This window comes from Sus scrofa, chromosome 1 (assembly GCF_000003025.6).
Source record: "Sus scrofa isolate TJ Tabasco breed Duroc chromosome 1, Sscrofa11.1, whole genome shotgun sequence".
NCBI classification, from domain to species: Eukaryota; Metazoa; Chordata; class Mammalia; order Artiodactyla; family Suidae; genus Sus; species Sus scrofa.
In genome coordinates, this window is record NC_010443.5 from 7,326,940 (window position 1) to 7,338,754 (window position 11,815).

The window sequence follows — 11,815 nt, forward strand, 5'->3', positions numbered from 1 at the left end:
TTCCTGCAGGCGCCCCGTTCAAACACAGCAAGCAGGTGCTGTAACTAGGACTGCATCGTGCCTGCGAGGTCCCTCTACCCGAACCACGGCATGGAGGGTGCTGTCTCTCTCCTCCGCGCTTATGGACCACCGATTAATAGTGCCAGCTTCCCGCCAGGCATCAGGACAAGATGCACAGGATGGATGTGGGCTTTGATGTCACCAGGGGATGGAGGAAATAACCACGTAATGACAGCCCAGCGTGCACCTGGGAAAACGGGGAGGAAGTGCCCGGCTCCCAACGTCAGAGCTGATCCCGCCGGCCGAGTGGGGATCGGTCCCTTGGGGGGCTGACACTTCACCCCAATTCTAGGAATCTGTAGACAAAGGAGAAAAGTGTGTTCCATGCAGATACTGGAAGTTTGGGGGCGAGACCCTCTGTGGTTGGGATTCAGCATGTATATAGGGTGGGGAGAGGCAGGCAGAGCTGCTGGGGGACATGGCCTTGACCCTGTGGGCAGAGAGTCAGGCAGGGAAATGGAATGGGCAGCAGGAGGCACAGGGCCACCCAGTGCTGGCCTGGGCGGGGCTGAGAGGAGGGCACAGATGAGAGGGAGAGATCGAGGGAAGACAAAAAAGATGACAATTAGATATGGGGCCAGAGGGTAAACTGGCATTTAAGAAGCATGCAGCAATGAAACTTAACCTGTAACCTTCTAAGAAAACAAACACACTAGAAACGAACCCCACATGCTTGGCAACCCCCGGACGCTTCACGCAGGGACATCACAGATGTCCCAATGTCCAGGAGCAGGTCTCGGGGTCCTGAGGCCATCAGTACCTTAGAGCACCATGCAATAATTTTTGTACCCAAGACAGCAAGAAACCATAAAAACAGGTTGGAGTACTTTAAAGAAATCCTTCAGGAAACAAGACTAAAACATATAAGACCTTTTAGAAACACCAGGGTTTCTACTTTGGGTTTTAATTCGATATTTCTATCACTTACAAAATAAATCTTTCCATTGTAATTCATCTCTTGGGGTTTTAAATCCTGAAGGATGATTTTTTAGGTTGTATACTTTGTAACTTACATGTAATTGTATTTATAACTAAATCTGAATCTTTCTCCACCAAATTTGATTCAGTAATTGTAGCAAGTAGCTGCTACTCAATGTCATTGAAGTAAAATGCACTTTATCTTTGCCAGGATAAAAGACAATTATAGTGCTACTCAAGCTAGTTAGTAGTCAAGGAAAAATCTTGCAAGTTCCTATTCTAGGAAAGCAAATAAACTACAGTAACTTAATAAATATTTATCTGGGGAAAAAAAGTACAAGCACAAAGAAACTTGAAGTTTCTTTGGTTATTGAAGATTCAAGCTCTTCTGACATGTGAGGAATCACTGTTAATTCAGTGGACCCAATAATCCTTAAAAATTGGAAAGCAATCAAGTTAAATGAACTCTTGGTTTTCATTCATTCAAATCAAGTGATGATACTAAAAATCCAGGAATAATTACTTGAAAGTGACTTAGAATAGATGTCTTCTTTCTTTGACATACTTAAAATTTTTTGATGTACTTAAACAAATTTTTTGGTTTTTTTAAAAAAAAAAAAAAATTCTCGGAATTCCCGTCGTGGTACAGTGGTTAATGAATCTGACTAGGAACCATGTGGTTGGCAGTTCGATCCCTGGCCTTGCTCAGTGGGTTAAGGATCCGGCGTTGCTGTGAGCTTCGGTGTAGGTTGAAGACTCGTCTCGGATCCCACATTGCCGTGGCTGTGGCGTAGGCTGGCATCTACAGCTCTGATTGGACCCCTAGCCTGGGAACCTCCATATGCCTCGGGGGGAGACCCTAAAAAGACAAAAAGACAGAAAAAAAAAAGCACAAAATTCTAGTATTTAGGATGGAGAGAAAGTCTGCACATGTTACAGCCAACCTCTGTCAACGAGATTAACCCAGAGGGCAAGTGTGTTTGTCACTAGCCTCAGAACTGTAAAAAATTAAGCATTAACCAATCAAGTTTTAAGCCAAAGTTTAAAGCCAGCTTTAATTAACTAAATTAATAATTATTCTGATGCTGATTCTGGGGTTAAAGCCACAAGGAGATAAACTCCCTTAAATATTTGATGTATTGTGGGGCTCGTCTGTGGCTAGCCTGTCATCAGGACAGGCTCAGCTGGAGTAGCTACGAGAGGCACAGGGAGAAACATAAATTCTCTTCCATCTCCAGACCTTGGTGAACCCCAGATTCCGTGGCACCCTCTGCGGATCAATCTGGGTCAAAATAATCTACCACTGGCTATTACACAGTCCAGTCTAGGTCAAGACAATCTACCGTTGGCTATGACACAGTCCAGTGATGGAGCTTTTCCTTGTCTTGGAGAAAGACACTGTAATAAAACATCTGGAAGGACATTCATCTTCATCTCCTATTTATTTAGGTCCTGGGAAGCCTAGACGGAACCCAGCAGGACCAGTGCTTACAAACCACCAGAACCTACAAGAGATGAAAGCTGGGGATTCTGGCAGCACCAAGAGTAGCTAAATGGGATTTACCACGAATAATTTTTTTTGTGATGGCACCCATAGCATATGGAAGTTCCCAGGCCAGGAACTGAACCTGAGCCACAGCTGTGACCTACACTGCAGCTGCGACGAGGCCATAGCTTTTAACCCACAGCTCTGCCGGGCCAGGGATCAAACCTGCTCCTCCAACAGCAGCGTAGCTTCTACAGTCAGATTCTTAACTGAATAAACTGCAGTGGGAACTCCCTGCCGTGAATAATTTTAAGAGCTTCTGGTTTTAGAATTGTTCCTCTCAATGCTGTCTCTAGGCCTTACTGAAAATTCTCTGCCACTTACAATAAACAAAAAAAGGATTAAAATCTATGGGGTCAAGCAAAAGTAAGCAGCTAATTGACATTCACAGTAGTGTTTATTTGACCACTATTAATGAAGTGTTGTCTGTGTGTATGTCCTGTATGAGATATAGAAAGTCAGCATGGATCTAGAAGGTGCTATTCCTGCGAGTTCCCTGGTGGCTCGGTGGGTTAAGGATCCCGAGTTTTCACTGCTGTGGCTGAGGTCTCTGTTGTGACTCTCCAGCTCAGGAATTTCCACAGGCCAAGGGCAGAGCCCAAAAAGAAAAAGATGTGATTCCTGGGTCATGGAATTCATGCGGCAGCAGAAACGAAAGCTTTCAACAAGGAGTTAGAATAAGACGGTGGGTGACTCTCCCAGTACAGGCATTGACACAGCCCGCTCAAAGGTGGCAGCCCAGAAGGAGAAGCCACAGGGTGACCAGGCCTTGTCTGGGAGCCCAGGCGGGCTTCCCCTGGGATCTGCAGGGGGATGGGAACCAACCAGAGGGGAGTTCAAGGTTGGGGGGAGGGGGCTAACTCCACCAGTTGCTTGAAACTCCCTTGCCAGGTGGGGCGAAACGCACCTGCGTGCTTCGGTCCATTTACTGGACACAGTTTCTTTTCATTGTGGTGAAATACACACAGTGGCTACTGTCTCGGGGTTTGTTGGTTTGTTTTGCTTTTTAGGGCCGCACCCGTGGCATATGGAAGTTCCCAGGCTAGGGGTCGAATCGGAGCTGCAGCTGCCCGCCTACACCACAGCCACAGCAACACGGGATCCAAGCCGAGTCTTCGACCTACACCACAGTTCATGGCAACGCCGGATCCTTAATCCACTGAGCCAGGCCTTGGATACGAGTCGGGTTTGTTACCCTGAGCTACAGCGGGAACTCCCCAGTGGTTACTGTCTTAATGACAACGGAACTCCGGCCTCTCCACGTAATAGCCCACAGGCCTGGGGCTCATTTCGTGTCATCAAGAAACACACTCTGGAAAAGGCAGAGACCTCTATAGAGGAAATACTGTAATAAATCGTATTTTCCTTCGGCTTACTATTCATACTCACAGAAGCACAAACATGTTGCTCTAATTTTATTTTATGGTATTATTTGTGTAAATGTGTGTTTTGCAATGATCTTTGTGCATAAGCCATTTTGACTCTAAGCATCAACGCTCAGAAACAACTATGACGTGGGCTTACCCTTGTCCAGGAGGCTGCTCTCACCTGGGAAGCGTTGCCCACATCACCTCGTCCCATGTCCATGTCCCCTGTCCCCTGGCCGGCACCCTCACATGCAGGACTTAACCAGGGGAGAGTCCCAAAGCTGCACGCACTGCCACAGGCCCTGTGTAGGTCCCCTGCCAACATGGGTTGACACAAAGTGTGCAGAAATGCTTTCCCACGGCTGACAACGCAGGCTGCTTTTTTCTCTGAGCCACGCTGAGTTGGGAGGCCGGAAAAATGTCCATTTCTGGGTCTTCAAAGGACGTGTCTACAGGCATTTTCGGGGGACTCCTCCAAAGCCGAGCCTGGCTGTCTCTAGTTGTCCCAAGGGGGACGTGACTGCCCAGGGTCAGACACTGATGATCTTAGCTCAGCTCAGACACATTTTGAAATAATGGTTTTCTCTCTTCCCGGGGAAGAGAACGCTGGGCCACGTGAAGAGCAGCAGGAGTAGTTAGTAATTAACTTAACGAGAGGACAAAGGCAAACGTTTTCTCAAGAAGAGAGTCCCCCTCCGCTTTCGGTTTGGTGCCAGAGAATTTGGCCAGCTTCAGCTAGTGGCACGACCCTTTCTCGGGCATCCTGGAGAAGGGGCATTGATTAAGACCACGTGGCCTTAATGAAGCAAAGTCTCATGAAACTGATGAAACAGGGTTGGCCAACAGATCAAACTAGGAAAGTCATTGTGCCATGGGAGATAAGAGAGCACACGACAAAAGACATGAGGACAGAGAGAGGGGAGGAGAGAGAGAGAGACTTTTCTGCTGTTACTTCGTGTTGCATCTGCAGGCAGGCTGAGGAAGGAAGGAGGGACGAGGACCTACTGTACGGCACGGGGAGATCCGCTCAGGTCTCTGCAATAGTCTGTTGGGGGGAGTTCCCACCGTGGCTCAGAGGTTATGGAACCCGACTAGTATCCATGAGGATGCAGGTTCAATCCCTGGCCTCACTCAGTGGGTTAAGGATCCGGTGTGGCCATGAGCTGTGGTGTAGGTCACAGACGTGGCTCAGATCCCACGTTGATGTGGCTGTGGTGTAGGCCAGCAGCAGTAGCTCCAATTTGACCCCTAGCCTGGGAACCTCCATGTGCCGCGGGTGCGGCCCTAAAAAGACTTAAAAAATAAATTAAATAAAATAAACACTCTTAACCTTTTAAAAAAAAAAAAAACAGAATGGTTATGGGCAGGGCTCATATAGAGAATAGAGATTTTTCTGTTGACTAGGTTCAGATGTACATTTAAAGACTTTGCTGCGTGTATCAAATTGTCCTTCAGAATGTGTTGCACATTAATTCTACCAACACACCGGAGAGGGTGCCTCCCCTGTCTCCATCTCTCCTCTCCCCTCTCCTCTCTCTCTCATCACATTCGCACACACACACACACACATGCACACGCACCACTTACACAGGCAGTTTTTCAAAGTGAGCAGCAAACGATCGTCCCTCGTGACTCTTCTACCCATTTCTTGAGCAATGAGGTGGAACACGTTTTTGTGTTTCTTGGCAATTTTCTTTTCACGGCGATGTGCCTGTTTTTGCCCTTTGCCCATTTTCCTTTGGGGATAATGTGCCTCTCCTTATTAAGAGGTAAAAACATTTTATATGTATTAACCCACTGATTGGCAGGGAATCCTCAAAGTGTGTCTTAGGATTGATCATTGGCTTTTAGGTTTGGCTTGGGGTTTTCTTTTTTTTGCTTTTTAGGCCTGCACCCCCAGCATATGGAGGTTCCCAGGCTAGGGGTCTAACCAGAGCTGCAGCCATCGGTCTACACCAGAGCCACAGCCACGTGGGATCCTAGCCGGTCTGCAACCTACACCACAGCTCACAGCAACACCAGATCCTTAACCCACTGAGTGAGGCCGGGGATCAAACCACATCCTCATGGATACTCTTCAGATTTGTTTTCGCTTCGCCCTGATGGGAACTCCATCCTTTGCAGTTCTTGATTGGCATTATGTTTCAAGGTCTTGCCCAAACTGAAATTACTCAAATATTAACCTACATCATTTTCTAGTGTTTTAAGTGGTTTTATTTCCCACGTGTAGATAATTCAACCCGAATGTGTCTGATGTACAGTGGAGGGTATTGAGTCTAGGGGTATTCAGGGCTGTCTCCACACTTGAGGGGTATCTTTGGTGTGATTCAGTTGGAAGGCCTTTGTCTTGATCCAGTAATTCTGGGTGTCCCTGCATCTCTGCCCCACGGAAGGAGCTCTGCATCTCACTCACCTCCTCTCCCCGTATTCCCAGCTTCCCCCAGATTCCACTCCAGAGCAAAGCACTCCTCTGCTTTCAGTGGAACCCAGATGAGGCCTGAAGCTTCGGGATAAAACACGAGGCAGTTTAATCTCGAATCTTCTACATGGGCATATTGCATTTAAGGCATCTGCTTTCCTTGACTTTTATCTTTTTATTCATCAGCCTCACTGTTGCCACGGTTCTCTTCGTTCTGGCAAAAGTCCTCGAGCTCACCTCCTAATCCACTCCTTTGGTTTTCCGTAGTATTCTTGTGCCTTTTGTTGTCTCTGTAGCTGTTCCCAATTTTTTTCCTCTAAAAGTAGTAAACCTATGAACAATTTTTTCATGATTTCCTTATCTTCTAGAAACTGGGAGAGGATGTGAATTCAAGATTTTCTTAATTTTTCTCCTTTTTTTGGTGGAGGGAACTCTTTTAAAAGGAATCATGTGCTATGTCACCTTGTCTTGAACATTCAAATCTTTGTCACTTTGTCTTGAACGCCTAAATCTTTCTAACATTTGGTGGTAGTTTCTCTGCTTATTCCATTTTTGAATATGAAATCTACATTTCTCCCCATTATTAGCAGAAGCTAAGACAGCTTCCTGGAGCATTTTGCTCGCTATTAAATAGAAGGTCACAACATGGTCACACACACTCAGGATGGATGGGTCACTCTTCAAATTTTGGGGGTACAGACAAGTGGACATTAGAAGAGTTTGCATTGGCTGCAAAGCAGATTTGCCCCCTTCCCTGACCAGACTGTTCTTTGATGTTTTTGCTCACAATGGAATGGAAATGTCCCAGCATCAAGAGTCTAGGACACCCACTCATCTTTCCTGACTAAATGTGACACCCCAACAATATCTCAATATTACCTGCATCGTTTTCAGCCTTCTGCGTGGGGATTGGAAAATTATGAGAACAGATGTGGCCCCTGAGCTGTTGCTCCCATTAGAGGCACACAATAAAACAGTGTGCCCACTGCCTAAAAATCACTCCCCCTGATGCCATGACAGTCCCAAGGTGGGCTGTAAAAGGCCAGAATGTGGGCAGAGACCCAATTTCTGAGAAATCCCCACCCTTCCCTGAAATAGCAGGATATTCCTCCTGGTCATCCGCTTATGAAATGACTTAGCCCAGGAGAGCCTAGACCCCATGCCCTGGGGCCGCTCCCGCTTCCTGAGATGGTCCTCATTCTCTGCCTACAGAGTGTGTATCCCTCTAAATGAACTTGATTTCTCTTTCCTTCGGCTTGCTCTTGAATTCTTTCCGGCAAGAACCCAAGGATCCTCACCTGGTGGTCCGTCCTAAGGACCCCTGAGCATCCAGGACGCGACATCTCCCTCTCCTCCAACCGTCCCATTGGTTCTGGAAGTCTGTCTTTCACCCTAGACGGCAGCCTGTGGTTTGAGACCCGGGACACCAGAGGTCAGAGCAGTGGGTGGTGTCTCCAGCTTTGATCACATCCCTGTCAGGGGGAGCTGGTCCACAGGCACCACACTGCAAAAGGAAAAATCTTCGAGAAGCTCCCGATTCCAAATGACAGTGCATCACCCGTTTTAGTCCCCAGATCCCCAGGCAATATGGCTCCATGCCTGAGAATTGAGTCATAGGTTTTTCCCCTTACTCCACCCCGTCCCCTATTATCCTTTTGGCTATTTGTACGTAGTGGATTATCGAGGGATTCCCTCAAATTTTCAGAGAGAGAGAGAAGAAGAAGAAAAAGGAGGAGGAGGAAGAAAGAAGAAGGAGAAGAGAAAGAAGAACAACACAAGGAGAAGAAGAAGAATATACATTGTTTTAAGTGCCAGAGTCTGATTGCTGTCTTCCAATTTGATAATGAAGGCAACAGTTTGTACTTTCTCCTCCCTGGGGGGCCGGGCAGTCCCACGGAGGTGGGCTTCCCCAGGTCTCTCTGGGCTGCAGCCCAGTCATGGTCTGACTAGCACCTGTCTTACCCTCCTACGTCCACTGTAGCAGGATGTGGGGAGACCCCACACCCGTAAGCATTTCAGGGTTTTTCAAGCTTCTGGCATGGACTGCGCAGTGCCACCTGCAAGGTGGACTCTAGCTACTATTAGAGTATAATAATAATTTCCAATGTTGAGTATGAATTAAGACATTGTCTCATGTCGAAATTTTATTTATTTTTTTATTCTGCAATGGTGATGATTCTGTGACTGTCTCTGCCCAAGGCACAACTTCATGGCTTGCTGGGCAGTGGGGCCAAGGGCAGCGGCTACCCGTTGGCACCGTGGTTCACAATGGGGGCAACACGCATGAGCCTCTGTCATCCCTCTCCACCTGCCAGCCCTCCACCCCTGCTCGGGGCATCTTTTCCCACATGGACCAAGCAGGTCTACATCCGCCTGCATTCCTAACCTACTGTCTTCAACTTGGATTGAGTCCCTGAAAGATTTGACCTTGGTTTCCAAGTCAGTTTAATTCTGGCTGGCCAACGTATTTTAAATTAAAATGATCAAACCACAGACATTCTATATTTCAAGCATGCCTTCATTCCATCTATGTCTGTTTCTTATCATGCTCATTAACCTTGGTGTTACTCTAAACATGAGTCGCAAACTCACATTCGTTGTGTTGAACAGTTAACAGAATGCCTCATAACCTTTATTAGAAACTCATGTGCACTTTTTCCTTGGCACGGTTCCTATTATTTGTTCCTTTTCAGGATTATCACGGACTTGTGACTTTCTTTAGAGTCTCAGCTTGTTCCAATCAACTCTGATGACTATTTTTATGATGTTAAAATTGTCCCTGCTTGGCCATTACAAACCCTCCATATTTAGGCATCTTTGTGGGGTCTGTTTTTTTTTTTTTTAAATTGTCTTTCTGGGGCCACACCCACAGCATATGGAGGTTCCCAGGCTAGGGGTAGAATCAGAGCCACAGCTGACGGCCTACACCACAGCTCACGGCAACGCCGGATCCTTAATCCACTGAGGAAGGCCAAGGATCAAACTCATCTCATGGATACTAGTCGGGTTCGTTAACCCCTGAGCCACGACAGGACCACCAGGCATCTTTGTCTTTTCAACACGACCGTGGTCATCTCTGACAGTCTCTGCTTTTTGGCAAAAACATATCCTCACACTTTCAAATGGTGACTTTTCTTGTCTCCAGCCCAGTCACAGCAACCCTTCCCGGGACTGTTCCCTTGTCCCCTTCCCCATCCCACTTTCATTCCCAAAAGGTCCTGGGTGGGGCATACTTGCAAACAGAAGGCCACTTTGGTCCCTGAGATCTACTATGTCACTCCGCAAAGGGACAGCAGCATTAGAGGCAGGCAGAGGTCCCCTGACTGCACATCCTCGAGGGGCAGCAGAGCAGACAAGCTCTGCTGCTTTTGAGGGACAACTATAGCACCTGGTGGGAGGGGAGCTACTCAGTTCAGACAGAAGATATTAACTGAGATGTTTGGGAACTGTACCCACTGAGAAACTTCGTATGCAGTCATGTGTGTTTGGGATGATTTTATATGTAATGTAACACCCAGTGTGAGACGTCATTATTTACACATAGGCATATACATACATAAAAAGAGAGAGAACAAGGTAAATTCGTATAATGAGACAAAGAGGACTTGAATCAGCAAGAAAAATGTGTTTCATAAGCACAATGCTTGAAGGGCAGAGAGATCTGGCACCATTCGGCCCTTCTGACAAACGCAAGACAGAGGTGCTAGAATGGAGCTTGCGAAAGGCTTGTGGGGGACAACGGAGCGTGGACCCGTGCTGGAGCCTATTGGCCCCGTCCTGGAGGGAAAGCCTGGCCAGGGGATGGAGCTGGGCTTCCATCCTGACAGTCCTCTGGAGAGCCAGCAGGGGGATGTGACAAATGAGATGGGGCAGGAGAGCCAACAACAACACCCAAAAACCATCATTTAATTTCCAGTGAAGAGGACCAAATTCTGGGAACAGAAAAGGAAATGGTTGAATAGCTTCTTTTTTTTTTTTTTTTTTTTTTTTTTGGTCCACATCGGCGACACGTGGAAGTTTCTGGGCCAGGCCAGGGATAGAACCCGAGTCACAGCGTGACCCAGGCCACTGCCGTGACAACACGGGTTCTTAACCACCTAGGCCACCAGGGAACTCCTGAATAACCTGTGTTGCTCAGTGCATCACAACGCAGTCATTAAAAAGAATCAGACCCATGGGGCCGCAGATGGGAAACCGCTAAGCTGCAGACCCATGCGTATTGACTGCATGATTCCACAAGTTCTCAGGCCACAAAGTTCAAATGTGTGAGCAAAGCAAACTTATTTTTCTCGGACTTAGTTTTTATCTGAAGTCCCCCTTCTTCCAGGAAGTGTCGTTAAAGCATGGCTCCTGCAATGTGGCAACGAGCAGCGCCAGCGGCCACCTGGGACCTGGGAGGCCCTGCCCAGCAGAGCAATGAGACGGCGGTCCCTGGACCTGCCCCCAAACCATCAACCAGCGCCAGGCAAGCCTCCTCAAACTTCTTGAATATAAGAAAGAACGTTTATCTTGTTTAAGCCTCTGATATTTGGGGAATTTCAGTTATAGGCAAAGTTAACCCAGACGAGTGTACCCTCTGGCATCCCTTCTAAAGGAGACCCTTCTAAAAGATCAATGCGGCTGGCTTCTCTTTTGTTCCACTGACATCTCAAAACCTGACATTGAACCTTCACCTGCAGGAGGAGGCAGAGGTGGGAGGGACAATAGGCCACGTTGCCCTTAGCAGCCAGATGCAGGGAGCGAGCTGCATGCATGGCTTTCCTTCCTCCTCCAGCTGGAGACCGACTGGGGGTTTCCCTGCAGATGTGGGGACCCAAGGGCGGGAGGCTGGGTGACACCCCGCAGTGGTGCCGTCTGGCCTGAGCCTGGAGCTGGTCCACACTTTGCACACTCTTCTCACGGCACCCTCACAAGGCACGGTGGGTGTTAGGAGGACACGGGGCTCACGCAGCTCAGGGACTTGCTTGATCCCGGCCATTAGGTCAGCAGATGGTAGAAGAGGCACCAGAATCACCACCAGCTCATTCCCCAAACCCGGCCTCTTTCTAAAGGGACATGACGCTGCTGCTTTTACGGTCACTCTGTGCCTTAGGGAGCGAGACCGTGAGGGAGCCTTTCACCCTGGGGTCGCCCTCTGCGCTCCACCCTGGCCCTCTTGTCTGCACTTACTTCGTGCATCTCAGTGGTTGGCTCTCAAGACCTGCACGGAGGGAGTTCCTGTCGTGGCGCAGTGGTTAACGAATCCGACTAGGAACCATGAGGTTGCGGTTAGATCCCTGCCCTTGCTCAGTGGGTTAACGATCCGGCATTGCTGTGAGCTGTGGTGTAGGTTGCAGACGCGGCTCGGATCCCGCGTTGCTGTGGCTCTGGCGTAGGCCGGTGCTACAGCTCCGATTGGACCCCTAGCCTGGGAACTCCATATGCCGGGGCGGCCCAAGAAATAGCAAAAAGACAAAAAAAAAAAAAAAAAGACCTGCACGGAGAAAGCTCTAGAGGCTGGATTCT